The 17,950-nt window shown below is 44.6% G+C and overlaps 22 non-coding genes across 22 annotated transcripts; all 22 read left to right on the plus strand.

Annotated features, from left to right (window-relative positions):
• The first annotated feature begins 424 nt into the window (after positions 1 to 424).
• On the plus strand, positions 425 to 615 carry LOC134119236 (U2 spliceosomal RNA). The gene has a single exon (XR_009950790.1). It is a non-coding gene; the product is annotated as a U2 spliceosomal RNA (small nuclear RNA).
• Positions 616 to 874: 259 nt separating this feature from the next.
• On the plus strand, positions 875 to 1,038 carry LOC134119219 (U1 spliceosomal RNA). The gene has a single exon (XR_009950773.1). It is a non-coding gene; the product is annotated as a U1 spliceosomal RNA (small nuclear RNA).
• A 1,047-nt stretch (positions 1,039 to 2,085) lies between these two features.
• Positions 2,086 to 2,201, plus strand: LOC134119371 (U5 spliceosomal RNA). The gene has a single exon (XR_009950924.1). It is a non-coding gene; the product is annotated as a U5 spliceosomal RNA (small nuclear RNA).
• Positions 2,202 to 2,736: 535 nt separating this feature from the next.
• Positions 2,737 to 2,927, plus strand: LOC134119250 (U2 spliceosomal RNA). Its single transcript, XR_009950804.1, has one exon. It is a non-coding gene; the product is annotated as a U2 spliceosomal RNA (small nuclear RNA).
• Positions 2,928 to 3,186: 259 nt separating this feature from the next.
• LOC134119220 (U1 spliceosomal RNA) lies at positions 3,187 to 3,350 on the plus strand. The gene has a single exon (XR_009950774.1). It is a non-coding gene; the product is annotated as a U1 spliceosomal RNA (small nuclear RNA).
• Positions 3,351 to 4,425: 1,075 nt separating this feature from the next.
• On the plus strand, positions 4,426 to 4,541 carry LOC134119387 (U5 spliceosomal RNA). Its single transcript, XR_009950940.1, has one exon. It is a non-coding gene; the product is annotated as a U5 spliceosomal RNA (small nuclear RNA).
• A 579-nt stretch (positions 4,542 to 5,120) lies between these two features.
• LOC134119237 (U2 spliceosomal RNA) lies at positions 5,121 to 5,311 on the plus strand. The gene has a single exon (XR_009950791.1). It is a non-coding gene; the product is annotated as a U2 spliceosomal RNA (small nuclear RNA).
• Positions 5,312 to 5,570: 259 nt separating this feature from the next.
• Positions 5,571 to 5,734, plus strand: LOC134119221 (U1 spliceosomal RNA). The gene has a single exon (XR_009950775.1). It is a non-coding gene; the product is annotated as a U1 spliceosomal RNA (small nuclear RNA).
• A 1,075-nt stretch (positions 5,735 to 6,809) lies between these two features.
• LOC134119385 (U5 spliceosomal RNA) lies at positions 6,810 to 6,925 on the plus strand. The gene has a single exon (XR_009950938.1). It is a non-coding gene; the product is annotated as a U5 spliceosomal RNA (small nuclear RNA).
• A 579-nt stretch (positions 6,926 to 7,504) lies between these two features.
• On the plus strand, positions 7,505 to 7,695 carry LOC134119252 (U2 spliceosomal RNA). The gene has a single exon (XR_009950806.1). It is a non-coding gene; the product is annotated as a U2 spliceosomal RNA (small nuclear RNA).
• Positions 7,696 to 7,954: 259 nt separating this feature from the next.
• Positions 7,955 to 8,118, plus strand: LOC134119230 (U1 spliceosomal RNA). The gene has a single exon (XR_009950784.1). It is a non-coding gene; the product is annotated as a U1 spliceosomal RNA (small nuclear RNA).
• A 1,047-nt stretch (positions 8,119 to 9,165) lies between these two features.
• Positions 9,166 to 9,281, plus strand: LOC134119372 (U5 spliceosomal RNA). The gene has a single exon (XR_009950925.1). It is a non-coding gene; the product is annotated as a U5 spliceosomal RNA (small nuclear RNA).
• Positions 9,282 to 9,816: 535 nt separating this feature from the next.
• LOC134119239 (U2 spliceosomal RNA) lies at positions 9,817 to 10,007 on the plus strand. The gene has a single exon (XR_009950793.1). It is a non-coding gene; the product is annotated as a U2 spliceosomal RNA (small nuclear RNA).
• A 259-nt stretch (positions 10,008 to 10,266) lies between these two features.
• LOC134119222 (U1 spliceosomal RNA) lies at positions 10,267 to 10,430 on the plus strand. Its single transcript, XR_009950776.1, has one exon. It is a non-coding gene; the product is annotated as a U1 spliceosomal RNA (small nuclear RNA).
• Positions 10,431 to 12,213: 1,783 nt separating this feature from the next.
• On the plus strand, positions 12,214 to 12,329 carry LOC134119373 (U5 spliceosomal RNA). The gene has a single exon (XR_009950926.1). It is a non-coding gene; the product is annotated as a U5 spliceosomal RNA (small nuclear RNA).
• A 579-nt stretch (positions 12,330 to 12,908) lies between these two features.
• On the plus strand, positions 12,909 to 13,099 carry LOC134119240 (U2 spliceosomal RNA). The gene has a single exon (XR_009950794.1). It is a non-coding gene; the product is annotated as a U2 spliceosomal RNA (small nuclear RNA).
• Positions 13,100 to 13,358: 259 nt separating this feature from the next.
• LOC134119224 (U1 spliceosomal RNA) lies at positions 13,359 to 13,522 on the plus strand. Its single transcript, XR_009950778.1, has one exon. It is a non-coding gene; the product is annotated as a U1 spliceosomal RNA (small nuclear RNA).
• A 1,068-nt stretch (positions 13,523 to 14,590) lies between these two features.
• Positions 14,591 to 14,706, plus strand: LOC134119374 (U5 spliceosomal RNA). The gene has a single exon (XR_009950927.1). It is a non-coding gene; the product is annotated as a U5 spliceosomal RNA (small nuclear RNA).
• A 535-nt stretch (positions 14,707 to 15,241) lies between these two features.
• Positions 15,242 to 15,432, plus strand: LOC134119241 (U2 spliceosomal RNA). The gene has a single exon (XR_009950795.1). It is a non-coding gene; the product is annotated as a U2 spliceosomal RNA (small nuclear RNA).
• Positions 15,433 to 15,691: 259 nt separating this feature from the next.
• On the plus strand, positions 15,692 to 15,855 carry LOC134119212 (U1 spliceosomal RNA). The gene has a single exon (XR_009950766.1). It is a non-coding gene; the product is annotated as a U1 spliceosomal RNA (small nuclear RNA).
• A 1,072-nt stretch (positions 15,856 to 16,927) lies between these two features.
• LOC134119376 (U5 spliceosomal RNA) lies at positions 16,928 to 17,043 on the plus strand. Its single transcript, XR_009950929.1, has one exon. It is a non-coding gene; the product is annotated as a U5 spliceosomal RNA (small nuclear RNA).
• Positions 17,044 to 17,578: 535 nt separating this feature from the next.
• Positions 17,579 to 17,769, plus strand: LOC134119242 (U2 spliceosomal RNA). Its single transcript, XR_009950796.1, has one exon. It is a non-coding gene; the product is annotated as a U2 spliceosomal RNA (small nuclear RNA).
• The last annotated feature ends 181 nt before the right edge of the window (positions 17,770 to 17,950 follow it).

The raw sequence follows: 17,950 nt of genomic DNA on the forward strand, positions 1-17,950 counted from the left end.
CTGAATTTAGAGTGAAATCAAGATTTAGGCAGGAGCTTACACTTTTGATTGCAAAAAAAACGAATGATTTTTGAGGGCTGTTTGGGGTTAGTTCCATTTTTAGACAGAGGTGCCTAAAAGTGAAATCACTCTCTGAATTATAAGTGAATTCAACAAGAGTTCATCAAGAGCTTACACTTTTGATTGGAAGGAATCAACAAGAGTTCATCAAGAGCTTACACTTTTGATTGGAAGGAATCAACAAGAGTTCATCAAGAGCTTACACTTTTGATTGGAAGGAAATCAAAGATTTTTAAGAATACAGGCTGCGTGGGGAGTGGGATGTTAAGTAACAGGCGACTGCCACGCCCATTTGTATGAGCCGCACCCCGACATTTGAGAGATGCGCTAGTCCGTTGGGTCTGGAGGCAAACATTCATGTGTCATCGCTTCTCGGCCTTTTGGCTAAGATCAAGTGTAGTATCTGTTCTTATCAGTTTAATATCTGATATGTCCTCTATATGAGGACTACATATTAAGCCGATTTTTAGCTCTGGGAGATGAAAAAGGGGCTTGCTCTGCTCACTCCAAGCATTGACCCGGTATTGCAGCACTTCCGGGAACGGTGCAACCTTTATCTTGTGAAAAAAATAACTGGTGACCCAATTCATTGGTGTAATCTAGGTAGTTGGTTTGCCTCTGTGTACAAGTCTCAACTGGCTGAGACTTTTGGCAAGCAACTGATATGTTTACTCATCAATTGTGCCTTTATTTTGCATTTCACACTGATCACTGATTTTAAATTCACTGATCTGTGAGGACGGTGCCATCTGGGAACCGTCACCCCAAGTGCTCTGTTTGGGAATACCACTCCTGTCTCTGTCACTACCAACTTATACTTACCTGGCAGGGGAGATACCATGATCACAAAGGTGGTTCACCCAGGGCGAGGCTCAGCCATTGCACTCCGGCTGTGTTGACCACTGCGAATTCCTCAAATGTGGGAATCTCGACTGCATAATTTGTGGTAGTGGGGGACTGCGTCCGCGCTCTCCCCTGATATTAGTGTCAAAGAAAAACCAGTGCTTTCCACTTGGACACATCTCTTTCAACTACTGTTGGTCCCCAAGATTGAGCCTCTTTGCCAACAATGGACCAGTATACTCACCACTGGAGTGTTAAACCACTGAGTGATTGTCTGAATTAACAGTAAACCAACAACATTTCAGGAGGGCCTTACAATTTTTGATTGAAAAAAAATCAATGACTTTTGAGGTTTGTTTTTGGGTGATTCCATTTTCGGACAGAGGTGCCTGAAAGTGAAGTCACTGTCTAAATTCAAAGTGAATTCAACAAGAGTTCATCAGGAGCTTGCACGTGTGTGCTCGTGTGCATGCTCTACCCATGGTGGCCCTGAGCTTGTGTGTGAAGTTTGCAGAGTGCGGCTGTCAGTCCAAGAATTTGTGAAACCGACCACTACAAACCGGGAAATGAGTTTGGATTTTGCCTGCAACTCTGTCTTGGTTGGTGCTGGGCTGCTGAAATTTGGACCAGCTCCTCCCGGGGCCCTCAGGGGGGCCACTGTAGATTTTGGGCCCAATAGGAGGTTCCCCTGGGGAAGCTCCCATTGACTCCCATTCAGTCCGAGTGTGTGTGTGTGTGCGTGCACGTGTGTACTTGCGTGCATGCTCTTCCCGTGGTGGCCCTGAGCCTGTGTGTGAAGTTTTCAGAGTGTTTTTGTGGTAGTTGGGGACTGCGTCCGCACTCTCCACTGATATTAGTGTCAAAGAAAAACCAGTGCTTTTAACTTGCACACATCTCTTTGAACTACTGTTGGTCCCCAAGATTGAGCTTCTTTGCCAACAATGGACCTGTTTACTCACCACTGGAGTGTTAAATCACTGAATGATTGTCTGAATTCACAGTAAACCAACAACATTTCAGGAGGGCCTTACAATTTTTGATTGAAAAGAAATAGATTTTTTGAGGAAAGGGGGCTGGGAAATGGGTTAGGCTTTGGACACCTGCAGCTCAACCACTCCCTACCCCAAGAGGGATTACTTGTTCCACAGGGATATAGGGCTGCCTTTCACCTGATTGTGCTACTGACTTTGGTTTCTCTTCAATACGCATAAGTCTTTCGCCTTTTACTAAAGACTTCCGTGGAGAGGAACAACAATGAGTTGACCTTATTTTTTGCCAGGCTCTGCTATTTGGCTAAGCCTCATGTACTTGTAAGAAAAATAAATTAGTAGGATGGAAGAGCCTGTCATTTGAGTAAACTTATTCCTGGAGTCTCTGGTTGAGCTTTGGATCAAGTCTCAAATTACTGTCTGAATTTAGAGTGAAATCAAGATTTAGGCAGGAGCTTACACTTTTGATTGCAAAAAAACCGAATGATTTTTGAGGGCTGTTTGGGGTTAGTTCCATTTTTAGACAGAGGTGCCTAAAAGTGAAATCACTCTCTGAATTATAAGTGAATTCAACAAGAGTTCATCAAGAGCTTACACTTTTGATTGGAAGGAATCAACAAGAGTTCATCAAGAGCTTACACTTTTGATTGGAAGGAATCAACAAGAGTTCATCAAGAGCTTACACTTTTGATTGGAAGGAAATCAAAGATTTTTAAGAATACAGGCTGCGTGGGGAGTGGGATGTTAAGTAACAGGCGACTGCCACGCCCATTTGTATGAGCCGCACCCCGACATTTGAGAGATGCGCTAGTCCGTTGGGTCTGGAGGCAAACATTCATGTGTCATCGCTTCTCGGCCTTTTGGCTAAGATCAAGTGTAGTATCTGTTCTTATCAGTTTAATATCTGATATGTCCTCTATATGAGGACTACATATTAAGCCGATTTTTAGCTCTGGGAGATGAAAAAGGGGCTTGCTCTGCTCACTCCAAGCATTGACCCGGTATTGCAGCACTTCCGGGAACGGTGCTACCTTTATCTTGTGAAAAAAATAACTGGTGACCCAATTCATTGGTGTAGTCTAGGTAGTTGGTTTGCCTCTGTGTACAAGTCTCAACTGGCTGAGACTTTTGGCAAGCAACTGATATGTTTACTCATCAATTGTGCCTTTATTTTGCATTTCACACTGATCACTGATTTTAAATTCACTGATCTGTGAGGACGGTGCCATCTGGGAACCGTCACCCCAAGTGCTCTGTTTGGGAATACCACTCCTGTCTCTGTCACTACCAACTTATACTTACCTGGCAGGGGAGATACCATGATCACAAAGGTGGTTCACCCAGGGCGAGGCTCAGCCATTGCACTCCGGCTGTGTTGACCACTGCGAATTCCTCAAATGTGGGAATCTCGACTGCATAATTTGTGGTAGTGGGGGACTGCGTCCGCGCTCTCCCCTGATATTAGTGTCAAAGAAAAACCAGTGCTTTCCACTTGGACACATCTCTTTCAACTACTGTTGGTCCCCAAGATTGAGCCTCTTTGCCAACAATGGACCAGTATACTCACCACTGGAGTGTTAAACCACTGAGTGATTGTCTGAATTAACAGTAAACCAACAACATTTCAGGAGGGCCTTACAATTTTTGATTGAAAAAAAATCAATGACTTTTGAGGTTTGTTTTTGGGTGATTCCATTGTCGGAAAGAGGTGCCTGAAAGTGAAATCACTGTCTGAATTCAAAGTGAATTCAACAAGAGTTCATCAGGAGCTTGCACGTGTGTGCTCGTGTGCATGCTCTACCCATGGTGGCCCTGAGCTTGTGTGTGAAGTTTGCAGAGTGCGGCTGTCAGTCCAAGACAGGTCTCCAAGAATTTGTGAAACCGACCACTACAAACCGGGAAATGAGTTTGGATTTTGCCTGCAACTCTGTCTTGGTTGGTGCTGAGCTGCTGAAATTTGGACCAGCTCCTCCCGGGGCCCTCAGGGGGGCCACTGTAGATTTTGGGCCCAATAGGAGGTTCCCCTGGGGAAGCTCCCATTGACTCCCATTCAGTCCGAGAGTGTGTGTGTGTGTGCGTGCACGTGTGTACTTGCGTGCATGCTCTTCCCGTGGTGGCCCTGAGCCTGTGTGTGAAGTTTTCAGAGTGCAGGGCAGTGTTTTTGTGGTAGTTGGGGACTGCGTCCGCACTCTCCACTGATATTAGTGTCAAAGAAAAACCAGTGCTTTTAACTTGCACACATCTCTTTGAACTACTGTTGGTCCCCAAGATTGAGCTTCTTTGCCAACAATGGACCTGTTTACTCACCACTGGAGTGTTAAATCACTGAATGATTGTCTGAATTCACAGTAAACCAACAACATTTCAGGAGGGCCTTACAATTTTTGATTGAAAAGAAATCATAGATTTTTTGAGGAAAGGGGGCTGGGAAATGGGTTAGGCTTTGGACACCTGCAGCTCAACCACTCCCTACCCCAAGAGGGATTACTTGTTCCACAGGGATATAGGGCTGCCTTTCACCTGATTGTGCTACTGACTTTGGTTTCTCTTCAATACGCATAAGTCTTTCGCCTTTTAATAAAGACTTCCGTGGAGAGGAACAACAATGAGTTGACCTTATTTTTTGCCAGGCTCTGCTATTTGGCTAAGCCTCATGTACTTGTAAGAAAAATAAATTAGTAGGATGGAAGAGCCTGTCATTTGAGTAAACTTATTCCTGGAGTCTCTGGTTGAGCTTTGGATCAAGTCTCAAATTACTGTCTGAATTTAGAGTGAAATCAAGATTTAGGCAGGAGCTTACACTTTTGATTGCAAAAAAAACGAATGATTTTTGAGGGCTGTTTGGGGTTAGTTCCATTTTTAGACAGAGGTGCCTAAAAGTGAAATCACTCTCTGAATTATAAGTGAATTCAACAAGAGTTCATCAAGAGCTTACACTTTTGATTGGAAGGAATCAACAAGAGTTCATCAAGAGCTTACACTTTTGATTGGAAGGAATCAACAAGAGTTCATCAAGAGCTTACACTTTTGATTGGAAGGAATCAACAAGAGTTCATCAAGAGCTTACACTTTTGATTGGAAGGAAATCAAAGATTTTTAAGAATACAGGCTGCGTGGGGAGTGGGATGTTAAGTAACAGGCGACTGCCACGCCCATTTGTATGAGCCGCACCCCGACATTTGAGAGATGCGCTAGTCCGTTGGGTCTGGAGGCAAACATTCATGTGTCATCGCTTCTCGGCCTTTTGGCTAAGATCAAGTGTAGTATCTGTTCTTATCAGTTTAATATCTGATATGTCCTCTATATGAGGACTACATATTAAGCCGATTTTTAGCTCTGGGAGATGAAAAAGGGGCTTGCTCTGCTCACTCCAAGCATTGACCCGGTATTGCAGCACTTCCGGGAACGGTGCAACCTTTATCTTGTGAAAAAAATAACTGGTGACCCAATTCATTGGTGTAGTCTAGGTAGTTGGTTTGCCTCTGTGTACAAGTCTCAACTGGCTGAGACTTTTGGCAAGCAACTGATATGTTTACTCATCAATTGTGCCTTTATTTTGCATTTCACACTGATCACTGATTTTAAATTCACTGATCTGTGAGGACGGTGCCATCTGGGAACCGTCACCCCAAGTGCTCTGTTTGGGAATACCACTCCTGTCTCTGTCACTACCAACTTATACTTACCTGGCAGGGGAGATACCATGATCACAAAGGTGGTTCACCCAGGGCGAGGCTCAGCCATTGCACTCCGGCTGTGTTGACCACTGCGAATTCCTCAAATGTGGGAATCTCGACTGCATAATTTGTGGTAGTGGGGGACTGCGTCCGCGCTCTCCCCTGATATTAGTGTCAAAGAAAAACCAGTGCTTTCCACTTGGACACATCTCTTTCAACTACTGTTGGTCCCCAAGATTGAGCCTCTTTGCCAACAATGGACCAGTATACTCACCACTGGAGTGTTAAACCACTGAGTGATTGTCTGAATTAACAGTAAACCAACAACATTTCAGGAGGGCCTTACAATTTTTGATTGAAAAAAAATCAATGACTTTTGAGGTTTGTTTTTGGGTGATTCCATTGTCGGAAAGAGGTGCCTGAAAGTGAAATCACTGTCTGAATTCAAAGTGAATTCAACAAGAGTTCATCAGGAGCTTGCACGTGTGTGCTCGTGTGCATGCTCTACCCATGGTGGCCCTGAGCTTGTGTGTGAAGTTTGCAGAGTGCGGCTGTCAGTCCAAGACAGGTCTCCAAGAATTTGTGAAACCGACCACTACAAACCGGGAAATGAGTTTGGATTTTGCCTGCAACTCTGTCTTGGTTGGTGCTGAGCTGCTGAAATTTGGACCAGCTCCTCCCGGGGCCCTCAGGGGGGCCACTGTAGATTTTGGGCCCAATAGGAGGTTCCCCTGGGGAAGCTCCCATTGACTCCCATTCAGTCCGAGAGTGTGTGTGTGTGTGCGTGCACGTGTGTACTTGCGTGCATGCTCTTCCCGTGGTGGCCCTGAGCCTGTGTGTGAAGTTTTCAGAGTGCAGGGCAGTGTTTTTGTGGTAGTTGGGGACTGCGTCCGCACTCTCCACTGATATTAGTGTCAAAGAAAAACCAGTGCTTTTAACTTGCACACATCTCTTTGAACTACTGTTGGTCCCCAAGATTGAGCTTCTTTGCCAACAATGGACCTGTTTACTCACCACTGGAGTGTTAAATCACTGAATGATTGTCTGAATTCACAGTAAACCAACAACATTTCAGGAGGGCCTTACAATTTTTGATTGAAAAGAAATCATAGATTTTTTGAGGAAAGGGGGCTGGGAAATGGGTTAGGCTTTGGACACCTGCAGCTCAACCACTCCCTACCCCAAGAGGGATTACTTGTTCCACAGGGATATAGGGCTGCCTTTCACCTGATTGTGCTACTGACTTTGCTTTCTCTTCAATACGCATAAGTCTTTCGCCTTTTACTAAAGACTTCCGTGGAGAGGAACAACAATGAGTTGACCTTATTTTTTGCCAGGCTCTGCTATTTGGCTAAGCCTCATGTACTTGTAAGAAAAATAAATTAGTAGGATGGAAGAGCCTGTCATTTGAGTAAACTTATTCCTGGAGTCTCTGGTTGAGCTTTGGATCAAGTCTCAAATTACTGTCTGAATTTAGAGTGAAATCAAGATTTAGGCAGGAGCTTACACTTTTGATTGCAAAAAAAACGAATGATTTTTGAGGGCTGTTTGGGGTTAGTTCCATTTTTAGACAGAGGTGCCTAAAAGTGAAATCACTCTCTGAATTATAAGTGAATTCAACAAGAGTTCATCAAGAGCTTACACTTTTGATTGGAAGGAATCAACAAGAGTTCATCAAGAGCTTACACTTTTGATTGGAAGGAATCAACAAGAGTTCATCAAGAGCTTACACTTTTGATTGGAAGGAATCAACAAGAGTTCATCAAGAGCTTACACTTTTGATTGGAAGGAAATCAAAGATTTTTAAGAATACAGGCTGCGTGGGGAGTGGGATGTTAAGTAACAGGCGACTGCCACGCCCATTTGTATGAGCCGCACCCCGACATTTGAGAGATGCGCTAGTCCGTTGGGTCTGGAGGCAAACATTCATGTGTCATCGCTTCTCGGCCTTTTGGCTAAGATCAAGTGTAGTATCTGTTCTTATCAGTTTAATATCTGATATGTCCTCTATATGAGGACTACATATATAGCCGATTTTTAGCTCTGGGAGATGAAAAAGGGGCTTGCTCTGCTCACTCCAAGCATTGACCCGGTATTGCAGCACTTCCGGGAACGGTGCAACCTTTATCTTGTGAAAAAAATAACTGGTGACCCAATTCATTGGTGTAGTCTAGGTAGTTGGTTTGCCTCTGTGTACAAGTCTCAACTGGCTGAGACTTTTGGCAAGCAACTGATATGTTTACTCATCAATTGTGCCTTTATTTTGCATTTCACACTGATCACTGATTTTAAATTCACTGATCTGTGAGGACGGTGCCATCTGGGAACCGTCACCCCAAGTGCTCTGTTTGGGAATACCACTCCTGTCTCTGTCACTACCAACTTATACTTACCTGGCAGGGGAGATACCATGATCACAAAGGTGGTTCACCCAGGGCGAGGCTCAGCCATTGCACTCTGGCTGTGTTGACCACTGCGAATTCCTCAAATGTGGGAATCTCGACTGCATAATTTGTGGTAGTGGGGGACTGCGTCCGCGCTCTCCCCTGATATTAGTGTCAAAGAAAAACCAGTGCTTTCCACTTGGACACATCTCTTTCAACTACTGTTGGTCCCCAAGATTGAGCCTCTTTGCCAACAATGGACCAGTATACTCACCACTGGAGTGTTAAACCACTGAGTGATTGTCTGAATTAACAGTAAACCAACAACATTTCAGGAGGGCCTTACAATTTTTGATTGAAAAAAAATCAATGACTTTTGAGGTTTGTTTTTGGGTGATTCCATTTTCGGACAGAGGTGCCTGAAAGTGAAGTCACTGTCTAAATTCAAAGTGAATTCAACAAGAGTTCATCAGGAGCTTGCACGTGTGTGCTCGTGTGCATGCTCTACCCATGGTGGCCCTGAGCTTGTGTGTGAAGTTTGCAGAGTGCGGCTGTCAGTCCAAGAATTTGTGAAACCGACCACTACAAACCGGGAAATGAGTTTGGATTTTGCCTGCAACTCTGTCTTGGTTGGTGCTGGGCTGCTGAAATTTGGACCAGCTCCTCCCGGGGCCCTCAGGGGGGCCACTGTAGATTTTGGGCCCAATAGGAGGTTCCCCTGGGGAAGCTCCCATTGACTCCCATTCAGTCCGAGTGTGTGTGTGTGTGCGTGCACGTGTGTACTTGCGTGCATGCTCTTCCCGTGGTGGCCCTGAGCCTGTGTGTGAAGTTTTCAGAGTGTTTTTGTGGTAGTTGGGGACTGCGTCCGCACTCTCCACTGATATTAGTGTCAAAGAAAAACCAGTGCTTTTAACTTGCACACATCTCTTTGAACTACTGTTGGTCCCCAAGATTGAGCTTCTTTGCCAACAATGGACCTGTTTACTCACCACTGGAGTGTTAAATCACTGAATGATTGTCTGAATTCACAGTAAACCAACAACATTTCAGGAGGGCCTTACAATTTTTGATTGAAAAGAAATAGATTTTTTGAGGAAAGGGGGCTGGGAAATGGGTTAGGCTTTGGACACCTGCAGCTCAACCACTCCCTACCCCAAGAGGGATTACTTGTTCCACAGGGATATAGGGCTGCCTTTCACCTGATTGTGCTACTGACTTTGGTTTCTCTTCAATACGCATAAGTCTTTCGCCTTTTACTAAAGACTTCCGTGGAGAGGAACAACAATGAGTTGACCTTATTTTTTGCCAGGCTCTGCTATTTGGCTAAGCCTCATGTACTTGTAAGAAAAATAAATTAGTAGGATGGAAGAGCCTGTCATTTGAGTAAACTTATTCCTGGAGTCTCTGGTTGAGCTTTGGATCAAGTCTCAAATTACTGTCTGAATTTAGAGTGAAATCAAGATTTAGGCAGGAGCTTACACTTTTGATTGCAAAAAAAACGAATGATTTTTGAGGGCTGTTTGGGGTTAGTTCCATTTTTAGACAGAGGTGCCTAAAAGTGAAATCACTCTCTGAATTATAAGTGAATTCAACAAGAGTTCATCAAGAGCTTACACTTTTGATTGGAAGGAATCAACAAGAGTTCATCAAGAGCTTACACTTTTGATTGGAAGGAATCAACAAGAGTTCATCAAGAGCTTACACTTTTGATTGGAAGGAAATCAAAGATTTTTAAGAATACAGGCTGCGTGGGGAGTGGGATGTTAAGTAACAGGCGACTGCCACGCCCATTTGTATGAGCCGCACCCCGACATTTGAGAGATGCGCTAGTCCGTTGGGTCTGGAGGCAAACATTCATGTGTCATCGCTTCTCGGCCTTTTGGCTAAGATCAAGTGTAGTATCTGTTCTTATCAGTTTAATATCTGATATGTCCTCTATATGAGGACTACATATTAAGCCGATTTTTAGCTCTGGGAGATGAAAAAGGGGCTTGCTCTGCTCACTCCAAGCATTGACCCGGTATTGCAGCACTTCCGGGAACGGTGCAACCTTTATCTTGTGAAAAAAATAACTGGTGACCCAATTCATTGGTGTAATCTAGGTAGTTGGTTTGCCTCTGTGTACAAGTCTCAACTGGCTGAGACTTTTGGCAAGCAACTGATATGTTTACTCATCAATTGTGCCTTTATTTTGCATTTCACACTGATCACTGATTTTAAATTCACTGATCTGTGAGGACGGTGCCATCTGGGAACCGTCACCCCAAGTGCTCTGTTTGGGAATACCACTCCTGTCTCTGTCACTACCAACTTATACTTACCTGGCAGGGGAGATACCATGATCACAAAGGTGGTTCACCCAGGGCGAGGCTCAGCCATTGCACTCCGGCTGTGTTGACCACTGCGAATTCCTCAAATGTGGGAATCTCGACTGCATAATTTGTGGTAGTGGGGGACTGCGTCCGCGCTCTCCCCTGATATTAGTGTCAAAGAAAAACCAGTGCTTTCCACTTGGACACATCTCTTTCAACTACTGTTGGTCCCCAAGATTGAGCCTCTTTGCCAACAATGGACCAGTATACTCACCACTGGAGTGTTAAACCACTGAGTGATTGTCTGAATTAACAGTAAACCAACAACATTTCAGGAGGGCCTTACAATTTTTGATTGAAAAAAAATCAATGACTTTTGAGGTTTGTTTTTGGGTGATTCCATTTTCGGACAGAGGTGCCTGAAAGTGAAGTCACTGTCTAAATTCAAAGTGAATTCAACAAGAGTTCATCAGGAGCTTGCACGTGTGTGCTCGTGTGCATGCTCTACCCATGGTGGCCCTGAGCTTGTGTGTGAAGTTTGCAGAGTGCGGCTGTCAGTCCAAGAATTTGTGAAACCGACCACTACAAACCGGGAAATGAGTTTGGATTTTGCCTGCAACTCTGTCTTGGTTGGTGCTGGGCTGCTGAAATTTGGACCAGCTCCTCCCGGGGCCCTCAGGGGGGCCACTGTAGATTTTGGGCCCAATAGGAGGTTCCCCTGGGGAAGCTCCCATTGACTCCCATTCAGTCCGAGTGTGTGTGTGTGTGCGTGCACGTGTGTACTTGCGTGCATGCTCTTCCCGTGGTGGCCCTGAGCCTGTGTGTGAAGTTTTCAGAGTGTTTTTGTGGTAGTTGGGGACTGCGTCCGCACTCTCCACTGATATTAGTGTCAAAGAAAAACCAGTGCTTTTAACTTGCACACATCTCTTTGAACTACTGTTGGTCCCCAAGATTGAGCTTCTTTGCCAACAATGGACCTGTTTACTCACCACTGGAGTGTTAAATCACTGAGTGATTGTCTGAATTAACAGTAAACCAACAACATTTCAGGAGGGCCTTACAATTTTTGATTGAAAAAAAATCAATGACTTTTGAGGTTTGTTTTTGGGTGATTCCATTGTCGGAAAGAGGTGCCTGAAAGTGAAATCACTGTCTGAATTCAAAGTGAATTCAACAAGAGTTCATCAGGAGCTTGCACGTGTGTGCTCGTGTGCATGCTCTACCCATGGTGGCCCTGAGCTTGTGTGTGAAGTTTGCAGAGTGCGGCTGTCAGTCCAAGACAGGTCTCCAAGAATTTGTGAAACCGACCACTACAAACCGGGAAATGAGTTTGGATTTTGCCTGCAACTCTGTCTTGGTTGGTGCTGAGCTGCTGAAATTTGGACCAGCTCCTCCCGGGGCCCTCAGGGGGGCCACTGTAGATTTTGGGCCCAATAGGAGGTTCCCCTGGGGAAGCTCCCATTGACTCCCATTCAGTCCGAGTGTGTGTGTGTGCGTGCACGTGTGTACTTGCGTGCATGCTCTTCCCGTGGTGGCCCTGAGCCTGTGTGTGAAGTTTTCAGAGTGCAGGGCAGTGTTTTTGTGGTAGTTGGGGACTGCGTCCGCACTCTCCACTGATATTAGTGTCAAAGAAAAACCAGTGCTTTTCACTGGCACACATCTCTTTGAACTACTGTTGGTCCCCAAGATTGAGCTTCTTTGCCAACAATGGACCTGTTTACTCACCACTGGAGTGTTAAATCACTGAATGATTGTCTGAATTCACAGTAAACCAACAACATTTCAGGAGGGCCTTACAATTTTTGATTGAAAAGAAATAGATTTTTTGAGGAAAGGGGGCTGGGAAATGGGTTAGGCTTTGGACACCTGCAGCTCAACCACTCCCTACCCCAAGAGGGATTACTTGTTCCACAGGGATATAGGGCTGCCTTTCACCTGATTGTGCTACTGACTTTGGTTTCTCTTCAATACGCATAAGTCTTTCGCCTTTTACTAAAGACTTCCGTGGAGAGGAACAACAATGAGTTGACCTTATTTTTTGCCAGGCTCTGCTATTTGGCTAAGCCTCATGTACTTGTAAGAAAAATAAATTAGTAGGATGGAAGAGCCTGTCATTCGAGTAAACTTATTCCTGGAGTCTCTGGTTGAGCTTTGGATCAAGTCTCAAATTACTGTCTGAATTTAGAGTGAAATCAAGATTTAGGCAGGAGCTTACACTTTTGATTGCAAAAAAAACGAATGATTTTTGAGGGCTGTTTGGGGTTAGTTCCATTTTTAGACAGAGGTGCCTAAAAGTGAAATCACTCTCTGAATTATAAGTGAATTCAACAAGAGTTCATCAAGAGCTTACACTTTTGATTGGAAGGAATCAACAAGAGTTCATCAAGAGCTTACACTTTTGATTGGAAGGAATCAACAAGAGTTCATCAAGAGCTTACACTTTTGATTGGAAGGAATCAACAAGAGTTCATCAAGAGCTTACACTTTTGATTGGAAGGAAATCAAAGATTTTTAAGAATACAGGCTGCGTGGGGAGTGGGATGTTAAGTAACAGGCGACTGCCACGCCCATTTGTATGAGCCGCACCCCGACATTTGAGAGATGCGCTAGTCCGTTGGGTCTGGAGGCAAACATTCATGTGTCATCGCTTCTCGGCCTTTTGGCTAAGATCAAGTGTAGTATCTGTTCTTATCAGTTTAATATCTGATATGTCCTCTATATGAGGACTACATATTAAGCCGATTTTTAGCTCTGGGAGATGAAAAAGGGGCTTGCTCTGCTCACTCCAAGCATTGACCCGGTATTGCAGCACTTCCGGGAACGGTGCAACCTTTATCTTGTGAAAAAAATAACTGGTGACCCAATTCATTGGTGTAGTCTAGGTAGTTGGTTTGCCTCTGTGTACAAGTCTCAACTGGCTGAGACTTTTGGCAAGCAACTGATATGTTTACTCATCAATTGTGCCTTTATTTTGCATTTCACACTGATCACTGATTTTAAATTCACTGATCTGTGAGGACGGTGCCATCTGGGAACCGTCACCCCAAGTGCTCTGTTTGGGAATACCACTCCTGTCTCTGTCACTACCAACTTATACTTACCTGGCAGGGGAGATACCATGATCACAAAGGTGGTTCACCCAGGGCGAGGCTCAGCCATTGCACTCCGGCTGTGTTGACCACTGCGAATTCCTCAAATGTGGGAATCTCGACTGCATAATTTGTGGTAGTGGGGGACTGCGTCCGCGCTCTCCCCTGATATTAGTGTCAAAGAAAAACCAGTGCTTTCCACTTGGACACATCTCTTTCAACTACTGTTGGTCCCCAAGATTGAGCCTCTTTGCCAACAATGGACCAGTATACTCACCACTGGAGTGTTAAACCACTGAGTGATTGTCTGAATTAACAGTAAACCAACAACATTTCAGGAGGGCCTTACAATTTTTGATTGAAAAAAAATCAATGACTTTTGAGGTTTGTTTTTGGGTGATTCCATTGTCGGAAAGAGGTGCCTGAAAGTGAAATCACTGTCTGAATTCAAAGTGAATTCAACAAGAGTTCATCAGGAGCTTGCACGTGTGTGCTCGTGTGCATGCTCTACCCATGGTGGCCCTGAGCTTGTGTGTGAAGTTTGCAGAGTGCGGCTGTCAGTCCAAGACAGGTCTCCAAGAATTTGTGAAACCGACCACTACAAACCGGGAAATGAGTTTGGATTTTGCCTGCAACTCTGTCTTGGTTGGTGCTGAGCTGCTGAAATTTGGACCAGCTCCTCCCGGGGCCCTCAGGGGGGCCACTGTAGATTTTGGGCCCAATAGGAGGTTCCCCTGGGGAAGCTCCCATTGACTCCCATTCAGTCCGAGTGTGTGTGTGTGCGTGCACGTGTGTACTTGCGTGCATGCTCTTCCCGTGGTGGCCCTGAGCCTGTGTGTGAAGTTTTCAGAGTGCAGGGCAGTGTTTTTGTGGTAGTTGGGGACTGCGTCCGCACTCTCCACTGATATTAGTGTCAAAGAAAAACCAGTGCTTTTCACTGGCACACATCTCTTTGAACTACTGTTGGTCCCCAAGATTGAGCTTCTTTGCCAACAATGGACCTGTTTACTCACCACTGGAGTGTTAAATCACTGAATGATTGTCTGAATTCACAGTAAACCAACAACATTTCAGGAGGGCCTTACAATTTTTGATTGAAAAGAAATAGATTTTTTGAGGAAAGGGGGCTGGGAAATGGGTTAGGCTTTGGACACCTGCAGCTCAACCACTCCCTACCCCAAGAGGGATTACTTGTTCCACAGGGATATAGGGCTGCCTTTCACCTGATTGTGCTACTGACTTTGGTTTCTCTTCAATACGCATAAGTCTTTCGCCTTTTACTAAAGACTTCCGTGGAGAGGAACAACAATGAGTTGACCTTATTTTTTGCCAGGCTCTGCTATTTGGCTAAGCCTCATGTACTTGTAAGAAAAATAAATTAGTAGGATGGAAGAGCCTGTCATTCGAGTAAACTTATTCCTGGAGTCTCTGGTTGAGCTTTGGATCAAGTCTCAAATTACTGTCTGAATTTAGAGTGAAATCAAGATTTAGGCAGGAGCTTACACTTTTGATTGCAAAAAAAACGAATGATTTTTGAGGGCTGTTTGGGGTTAGTTCCATTTTTAGACAGAGGTGCCTAAAAGTGAAATCACTCTCTGAATTATAAGTGAATTCAACAAGAGTTCATCAAGAGCTTACACTTTTGATTGGAAGGAATCAACAAGAGTTCATCAAGAGCTTACACTTTTGATTGGAAGGAATCAACAAGAGTTCATCAAGAGCTTACACTTTTGATTGGAAGGAAATCAAAGATTTTTAAGAATACAGGCTGCGTGGGGAGTGGGATGTTAAGTAACAGGCGACTGCCACGCCCATTTGTATGAGCCGCACCCCGACATTTGAGAGATGCGCTAGTCCGTTGGGTCTGGAGGCAAACATTCATGTGTCATCGCTTCTCGGCCTTTTGGCTAAGATCAAGTGTAGTATCTGTTCTTATCAGTTTAATATCTGATATGTCCTCTATATGAGGACTACATATTAAGCCGATTTTTAGCTCTGGGAGATGAAAAAGGGGCTTGCTCTGCTCACTCCAAGCATTGACCCGGTATTGCAGCACTTCCGGGAACGGTGCAACCTTTATCTTGTGAAAAAAATAACTGGTGACCCAATTCATTGGTGTAGTCTAGGTAGTTGGTTTGCCTCTGTGTACAAGTCTCAACTGGCTGAGACTTTTGGCAAGCAACTGATATGTTTACTCATCAATTGTGCCTTTATTTTGCATTTCACACTGATCACTGATTTTAAATTCACTGATCTGTGAGGACGGTGCCATCTGGGAACCGTCACCCCAAGTGCTCTGTTTGGGAATACCACTCCTGTCTCTGTCACTACCACCTTATACTTACCTGGCAGGGGAGATACCATGATCACAAAGGTGGTTCACCCAGGGCGAGGCTCAGCCATTGCACTCCGGCTGTGTTGACCACTGCGAATTCCTCAAATGTGGGAATCTCGACTGCATAATTTGTGGTAGTGGGGGACTGCGTCCGCGCTCTCCCCTAATATTAGTGTCAAAGAAAAACCAGTGCTTTCCACTTGGACACATCTCTTTCAACTACTGTTGGTCCCCAAGATTGAGCCTCTTTGCCAACAATGGACCAGTATACTCACCACTGGAGTGTTAAACCACTGAGTGATTGTCTGAATTAACAGTAAACCAACAACATTTCAGGAGGGCCTTACAATTTTTGATTGAAAAAAAATCAATGACTTTTGAGGTTTGTTTTTGGGTGATTCCATTTTCGGACAGAGGTGCCTGAAAGTGAAATCACTGTCTGAATTCAAAGTGAATTCAACAAGAGTTCATCAGGAACTTGCACGTGTGTGCTAGTGTGCATGCTCTACCCATGGTGGCCCTGAGCTTGTGTGTGAAGTTTGCAGAGTGCGGCTGTCAGTCCAAGACAGGTCTCCAAGAATTTGTTAAACCGACCACTACAAACCGGGAAATGAGTTTGGATTTTGCCTGCAACTCTGTCTTGGTTGGTGCTGAGCTGCTGAAATTTGGACCAGCTCCCCCCGGGGCCCTCAGGGGGGCCACTGTAGATTTTGGGCCCAATAGGAGGTTCCCCTGGGGAAGCTCCCATTGACTCCCATTCAGTCCGAGTGTGTGTGTGTGTGTGCGTGCACAAGTGTACTTGCGTGCATGCTCTTCCCGTGGTGGCCCTGAGCCTGTGTGTGAAGTTTTCAGAGTGCAGGGCAGTGTTTTTGTGGTAGTTGGGGACTGCGTCCGCACTCTCCACTGATATTAGTGTCAAAGAAAAACCAGTGCTTTTCACTGGCACACATCTCTTTGAACTACTGTTGGTCCCCAAGATTGAGCTTCTTTGCCAACAATGGACCTGTTTACTCACCACTGGAGTGTTAAATCACTGAATGATTGTCTGAATTCACAGTAAACCAACAACATTTCAGGAGGGCCTTACAATTTTTGATTGAAAAGAAATAGATTTTTTGAGGAAAGGGGGCTGGGAAATGGGTTAGGCTTTGGACACCTGCAGCTCAACCACTCCCTACCCCAAGAGGGATTACTTGTTCCACAGGGATATAGGGCTGCCTTTCACCTGATTGTGCTACTGACTTTGGTTTCTCTTCAATACGCATAAGTCTTTCGCCTTTTACTAAAGACTTCCGTGGAGAGGAACAACAATGAGTTGACCTTATTTTTTGCCAGGCTCTGCTATTTGGCTAAGCCTCATGTACTTGTAAGAAAAATAAATTAGTAGGATGGAAGAGCCTGTCATTTGAGTAAACTTATTCCTGGAGTCTCTGGTTGAGCTTTGGATCAAGTCTCAAATTACTGTCTGAATTTAGAGTGAAATCAAGATTTAGGCAGGAGCTTACACTTTTGATTGCAAAAAAAACAAATGATTTTTGAGGGCTGTTTGGGGTTAGTTCCATTTTTAGACAGAGGTGCCTAAAAGTGAAATCACTCTCTGAATTATAAGTGAATTCAACAAGAGTTCATCAAGAGCTTACACTTTTGATTGGAAGGAATCAACAAGAGTTCATCAAGAGCTTACACTTTTGATTGGAAGGAATCAACAAGAGTTCATCAAGAGCTTACACTTTTGATTGGAAGGAAATCAAAGATTTTTAAGAATACAGGCTGCGTGGGGAGTGGGATGTTAAGTAACAGGCGACTGCCACGCCCATTTGTATGAGCCGCACCCCGACATTTGAGAGATGCGCTAGTCCGTTGGGTCTGGAGGCAAACATTCATGTGTCATCGCTTCTCGGCCTTTTGGCTAAGATCAAGTGTAGTATCTGTTCTTATCAGTTTAATATCTGATATGTCCTCTATATGAGGACTACATATTAAGCCGATTTTTAGCTCTGGGAGATGAAAAAGGGGCTTGCTCTGCTCACTCCAAGCATTGACCCGGTATTGCAGCACTTCCGGGAACGGTGCAACCTTTATCTTGTGAAAAAAATAACTGGTGACCCAATTCATTGGTGTAGTCTAGGTAGTTGGTTTGCCTCTGTGTACAAGTCTCAACTGGCTGAGACTTTTGGCAAGCAACTGATATGTTTACTCATCAATTGTGCCTTTATTTTGCATTTCACACTGATCACTGATTTTAAATTCACTGATCTGTG

The sequence above is a fragment of the Pungitius pungitius genome, unplaced genomic scaffold (genome assembly GCF_949316345.1).
Source record: "Pungitius pungitius unplaced genomic scaffold, fPunPun2.1 scaffold_24, whole genome shotgun sequence".
Taxonomy (NCBI): Eukaryota; Metazoa; Chordata; class Actinopteri; order Perciformes; family Gasterosteidae; genus Pungitius; species Pungitius pungitius.